The 7,291-nt window shown below is 31.6% G+C and overlaps 1 long non-coding RNA gene across 1 annotated transcript; it reads left to right on the plus strand.

Moving 5' to 3' along the window:
* Positions 1-2,281: 2,281 nt before the first annotated feature.
* LOC121122183 (uncharacterized) lies at positions 2,282-6,609 on the plus strand. The gene is made up of 2 exons (XR_011781208.1): positions 2,282-2,861; positions 3,483-6,609. It is a non-coding gene; the product is annotated as an uncharacterized lncRNA (long non-coding RNA).
* The last annotated feature ends 682 nt before the right edge of the window (positions 6,610-7,291 follow it).

Raw genomic sequence — 7,291 nt, forward strand, 5'->3', positions numbered from 1 at the left:
TATTTAACATACTATTTTTTATTTAAAACGGATGATAAAAGTGTAAATTTTTCATAAATGACCCAGTACTAGGACAACTGCTCTGAAGAAAATTGCCCATGGAAGATTCCGTGGAGAAAATTGCCATGGACGAAAATCGCCAAGTAGGAAAATTGCACGGGAGAAAATTGCCCGTATTTCGTTCAAACTTCATGATGAATAATAACACATTATAAATTCGCTTAATATTATTTATGACAAATATCTAAACATATTTGTTTGTTCCATCCCTTAAGGGAGTATCTTCAAGTGTGAGTAATATTATTACAATACAATTTCCAGGCAATTTTTTAAATTTAATCCAATCTTTCTAAGAAATGGATTGAGATGATTCGTAAGAAGAGGAGAGGGGAATAAATAGCTTAGGGCCTCTGAAAATATGGTTGAATATTCCGCTTCGTATTGGCCTGGGGGTAGTGTGGGATTCCTAAAAATTACCGCCAATTCATCCAATATATCCAAGGAACCCGTCTTATACCAAAAAATAGTTTAGGATCTTTGGTTGCACGGACTACTTCGGGGTACCTCATGGATCCTTAAAACCCACTGCAAATTCATCCAATACATCCAAGTAACCCCTAATTTTTTTCTCTTTTTTAAACAATTTAACTCTATATTTTTATGGATGCTACGTTACATGCAAATAACATTATTGGTATTTAATTAGTCATATAAATAAACGTATTTTATTTAATTTTGTAATGGGTACACTCAATTTTAAATTGTTTTTCTTTTTGAAAAGGTTAGAGTATCTAACGGATTTTATGTCGGAAGTTATCTATCTAATCCTGGGAGTAAATTGTAAAAAAATGACATTTTAATACTTATAATTTTGTTTTAAAAAGATATCTATATTTTATAAATTCCTACATTAAACAATAAATTTCTTATATTATTTTTTAAAGACCAAAAATAGATGCAAGTTATATGATAAAAAAAAAAAAATATATATATGATTAAGTTTTATTCATTTAATTTTCTCCAAAGCAATTTTCCTAACTTGCAATTTTCCTTCATGGTAATTTTCTTCAGGGCAATCTTGCACGGGAAATTTCCTGTAGGAATTTTTTCCGCGCAAGAATAAACCATACACAAAATGCAACAACGAATTCTGGCACTTCAAATTTCTTTTTTTTTTCCGGGATACATGATATAACATATATCTTATAGAATATATGTAAGGTATAAATTTATTTACCACTCCCGTAGTCTTATTTTTTTACGTTTTTGGGGGCTATTCTCATAGTAGGCTTGTTCCAAGAGTCGAGATTGGGGGAGGGGATCAGTGGCCTCGTTTAGGGAGCTTGGGAGATTCCTTAGTTAAATTCCATTATTTCATTAAGTTCAGTTCAGTTATTAATCACATGAAGACATCATAGTTCATTGGAAGGGAATAAATGATTAGAATATTAAGATTAAAAAAATCAATGTTTTTTATTTTTTGGTTATATATACATATAACAGCTCAACTTAGTACCCAAAACAAGGCCATGCAGTCAATAAGAAAGAATTTCAAGCCTAAAAAATCTTCAGAAGCAGAAGGAAGGTGCCCTGTTACGACAATTTTGGTGAACAATGATCTGAATATAAGCAATTATGAAGTCTCAATGACTATATGGGTCCGACACCAGAACATTGTCAAATCGACTCAGAATGGTGCTCCCAAGGTTATTTTCCCTCCTAGCTCCTTGGGCCTGAATTCGATGGATTTTATTTGTCTGAAATACCTTGAGTCAAAGGTCCATCGAGTTCTTTACACCATCAAGAGGTCCCTGATCGACTCCATCATCCTAGAATGCAATAATATATATAGGACTCTTGTTTCCAGGCCCACCACGCAGTTCAAGGCCCGAATTGTGTCGTTTATTGAGACCAACTGAGTCTACATTGATTGGGATAAATTGAAAATATTTGTATCCGAGCCTCAGTTTTGATTTTTTGAATTAATCTTAAAAATGAGCATTTTATGTTAATTTAAAGTAGATATATCAAATGCCCGGGATTTCTTTGTTATACCCTCTACGTACAAAAAGTTACATTCTGTGCTCTAGAATTATGTGAAAACACTCATTGAAAAATTATGCATCCACATAATTTTTCTGTATATCGGGTTTCCTAAAAGACTTTCTTTTAATGAAGAGATGTTCTTGTAATCGTAGAATCGAGGGGAAAATAAATTTACGAGAAATACAACGCTTATGTTTTCATTTTTGCTTTTCTTCTCATTCTTTGCTTACTTATTAGTCTTGAATAAAGAATGGAGGTGAGAGCAAGCACGAGTACGTAGTAATGTGCTCTATGGAGTAAATAGTGTATTATTATAAATGGGGTGCGTCAATATAAAAACAATCTTGAACAAAAATCAAAAAAAAAGAAGAATATCCCTATTTATTTTCTTAGTTTATAAATACATACATCACCATATTTCATAGATATAATTGAGTCAATTATAGGCCTTGCATTCTAATTTGTGACATGACTTAAAATATTTTACAATTCTATCTATACTTAACAACTTTTATTTGATTTAAGTGAGTTATATAAGCTCCGATAAGGTCCCTTTCAAATAAACCCCATTAATTTCTACTTCTTTACTGTGACGATCAATTTTTCAACGTCAAATTCAATTTGGGACACACCCAAATATAAAAATGGACAATTTTAAGAAAAATCATTCTAGCTGGCTTCTATGTTGACGATACACATATAATTATATTAAGGAGTAATAATTGACAACGCTATGGAATAAACAATTTTAATAATGCAAAAAATGATTAATGATTCAGACTTATATGCAAATAATTGTTTAACTAATAAAAAAGGTAATGTAAAGCTATAATTATTTTAAGGGCTTATTTGTATCAAATATCTCGATTTTTGAACACTCCCTTATGAAAAAATGATAAGGTGTGTATTAGCATGAGCAAGGCTCAAGGCAAGATATTTGTGATAAATTCATTTTGATTTTTTTTTAATGAAAAACATTTTAAACCTTTTTCTTAAAAGAAAAAATGTTGAATTCTTCTTTTATCTTTAAAACAATTCGTGTGAAATCCTTTTTTTTACGTTATAGTAGGTGATGTAATCATTTTTATGATTTTTTTAAGTGGTTTATATTTATAACAATGTTTTAATAGGACGGATGACGGGTTTTTTTTTTTTACTTATAAAATACATTTAATTTTTTGAGTTCTTAAAAATTATAAAAAATAAATATTCTAAATTTAAATAAAAATATGCGTTATGTATGGGGCTTAGGGGAAGGGCCTCTCTTAAAATCGGTTGTGCTAAAAACTCTCTGTTAAGCTTTGATATAAAGAAATCTATCCAAAAAAAAAAAAAAAAACATAAAAAAAAAACTGTGGCAGAGACAAGGTTTATCTCCATATTAATTATATTATTAAATTATCAACAAAAAATAAATATTCATTTAAAAATTTCAGAGCAGGCTACTCGACCAACTACGTTAGATCTAACATCAAAGTCAACTAGGAGATCAGGAGAAGGAAGCAAGAAAATATGTAAATTCAACTTTCGACCTCTTCTACCGACGAGATCACAGTCTGCTCCAGGTTGTATCCTTGCTCATAAAAGAGACTCAGTGGTTGTTGCTATCTCAGTAACGGAGGCTACGACGTTATCCTCTTCATCATTAAAAGAACTTACAGCTGATGAAGATGCTTTGAGTGCTCTTTCGAGTAAGAATGACCATAATCTCTGGTATAGGATTTTTATTGTGACTTTTGTGATTCTTGTGATGCTTATTGCTGGTTCTGCTTCAGTGTGGTCAGTTTATAAAATTTTTAAATATGCAAAACAGCGGAAAACTGTAGTTCAGATACCACAAGTACAAAGACGAAAAATGGTATATCCCAAAGATTTGACGGCATGGATAGATTTCAAGTTTTTAAAAAATCGTAACTTAAACAACCCAGAAAGATTAATAAATGGCTCTTTAGATAGTTTTTTCCATAAAAATGCTAATATTGTTAATTCTTATAGAGTTTATAAAGTGTTGTTCTAACTAGATTATTTGACTCATTTATTTATGGTGGACATCCAGTAGTACATACTTAGTTACATAATCTAATTAATAAATAAAAAATATTTTTGCCTTTTCAAATACAGATTCAGATTCAATTCAATTCAATTCACTCTAAATCATTTCCAAGTAATAATTTTTTTCGGTAATATTTAAGATTTTAAAATATTTTCCAAAAAATTAAATGTTTTAAATTTTACCAAATAAAAAATGGCTCCTCCAACAAGAACCTCAATGTGAGCCGAAACTTAATCTGGCAGACTAAAAAGGGTCTGTGGAGACTGGGAAAAACTTCAAGAAAGATAACGGACGGTCCGGGTCGAAAGGTAGACCAAGGTCTAAAGGCTAAGATCAGAAAAAATGCATCTCGATAAATAACCCAAGAGTACCAAATACCGAGATGTATGATCATGAGGGTAGTTAAAAGGATTTTTCTATCAAAATTTAAAAGCAACCAAAAAACCCATTTCTTTCATGGGCCTCTTAAATGAAGATTATATTTAAAAAAATTCTTGATTGGTACACAACTCGTCCTGATCTTGTAGTGGTACTCTTGTAAGATGAATTGTTCGAGACAAAAAAAACTCAGCTCCCAAAATTACAGAATCTTTTCCAGAATTCCTTCAGCAACTCTCCAGGGACTAGAAACGTGTACCACACCCATAAACCAGCATCACTCATGGTGTGGAGTGTAGTTGTATCAAGTCACGCTTTTTCACCATCTCAGACACTATAAAAATCAATAAAGACACATACCTAGACTTCTGAAAAAGCAAGGTGCTCGTAAGTGTCCAAGAAGAGTTTCAGAATAGCTCTACTAGCTTCCAACAAGATGGATCACCCATCCAGACTTACAAAATCGTCTAAGAATGGTATGCCTCTAATTTTTGGGTCTCTATCCCCACCAGATTGCAATCCCTTGGACTTTGCAATGAATGCTTTAGTGGAGAAGCAGGTCACTTCTGTACCAAAAACCAATAAGGACTAGCCAATGGCTGCATCAAAGGATACCCGGAGGAACTGGATACGTGCTAGCTGTTTCTATGCTGTCAAGAGCTTTGGTTCGAGCAAATATCGACCATTTCGAGTCAAAACATTAGAATGTTCTACTATTCAATATTTGCAAATATATTATAGTATCACGTTTCTCAAATAAATATAAAATTTAACAATGTTTTATGCTAAGTTATGTAAGTCACTAATTTGAAGCATTTATGGTCACTTTCTTAAAGACTAAATTAGACACTTTTTATTTGAAAATTTCTATAATTCGTTTGTCCCCCTGAAACTATTTGACTGTCATATCCAATACACATCAAAGACCTTGGATTGTTGATTTGTTAATAGGACAATGATAATATTAGAGGATAACTGACATCGTAAAAGTAAACAGTCCGCTACTCAAAAAACGCATGAAAGATGAGGAGGAGTATGAAAAGGTTTTCCACCATTCGAGAGGGGCTGGATAACCTCATACGGATTTTCAGGTGCCATCACAGAGTATTCGAAATTGTATACTAAAAAAATTGAAGTTTTCTTTTTAAAACGTCTCAAGAATCTTAGTTTGAATTCGTAAGTATGTGTCTCCAGACGAATGGAGACAAACGCCCTCATGCAGAATCGGGGCACACGATGCAAGCAATCGTTAACTTTTTTAAAAGATATAAAAAATATCTCTAGAGTTAACCAAGTCTATAACAGTTGTAGTGACAGATATCTGGCATTATCCACTAGGGATGTTGTTGGTATGCATCAGACATAACATCCAGCTCAAGTCCTGGTTTTTGGAGTTATTACTTTGGGTGGAAAGAAGATCCCCCTCTTTGGCCGTTGTACTTTGTGTTGTATTGACATTTTTACTTCAATCGGTACATGCGGTATATAATATGAAAGCTGAGATCCTACGAAATTCAGTATTATCCACTACTTTTAAAATTTTCATCAATAAGCATTGAATTTAAACTTTCAAAAAACAAGGATAAATATGTACCACACTGTATTCTTAACTAAAAAACTAAGGAACCAAAGCTAAGTCAATCATATTTATCCCCCCCCCCCTTTCTTCCATTATAGAGTTTATTTTTTGTAGTGTGTTCTAAAAGAAGTGTCCCATAGGAATAAAATCCTCTTAGTATTAATTTATGTTTTTATTAAATTATATAAATCCATCTAACATCATATTTTTTAAGAAATTGAATTAAATATTAAATAGTTACAAATAATTCCTCTTAACTTATAAAATAAAACACTAAAATAAATGACAAGTTTATTTCTGCAGATAAATTTACATACATTTGTGCATATTTACTAATTCAAATATCTATAAGATAGTAAGAAATGCATACACTTATTTCAGTTTATTTGCATATAAAATGCTAAAGATAAGTATGTTATATAAATATATATTTGCTATAACTTATGCAATGTTGACAACCTATAGTATCATTTTTCATACTTTCTTTAACTTATTAATTATACTTAGAATTACATATGTTATGCATCAAAATAAAAACAATATTGAACAAAAATCAAGTGAGGAAGAACATTCTAATTTATTTATTTACATAATGTAAACATATGATTTGAATACAATAAATAGTCTTAAGTTTAAACTTAGGGATATAGAACATCACAGCTTCATTGGTGACCCCAACGTGATGCAACAACGAAAACACGTAATAGTTCCAAGATATCACCACATGCAGTTTTAAAATCATGGGCAATGAATTATGGTCATTCATAACGTCCAATCCTGAACGTTGGTTTTCGCCAACTTGAAATTGAATTTAAGCTCAGAGAAATAACGTCATCGAGGACAAAGTTTGCACTTTTGGACACAGCAATTTTTCCTGATGCATTCAATCATATTGCAGATTTTGAGACCAAGAACAATTACGCTGTAACAAAAACTTTACACCTCAAAAAGTATGGATCGTGTGGAGAAGAAAGAATTCAAAGGCTCAGTGATTTGTTTTCAGGAGAAGGTCACGGTCTCTCTACCATACAAGTAGCGTCAATGGCGATATATGGAATATATTATATACATCTCATTCAAGACTGTTATTGGTCTCCAATCATTTATGTACATAATATCAATTTCCTTTTTTGGGAATAATAACAATCCGTCCTCTTGTCACTGAGTTTGGCAGTTCTCCAACTTTTTCCATTGATTTACCGATCTATAAAAGAAAGGGCGTAGTTTCCTCTCTA

This window comes from Lepeophtheirus salmonis, chromosome 7 (assembly GCF_016086655.4).
Source record: "Lepeophtheirus salmonis chromosome 7, UVic_Lsal_1.4, whole genome shotgun sequence".
Lineage (NCBI taxonomy): Eukaryota > Metazoa > Arthropoda > Copepoda > Siphonostomatoida > Caligidae > Lepeophtheirus > Lepeophtheirus salmonis.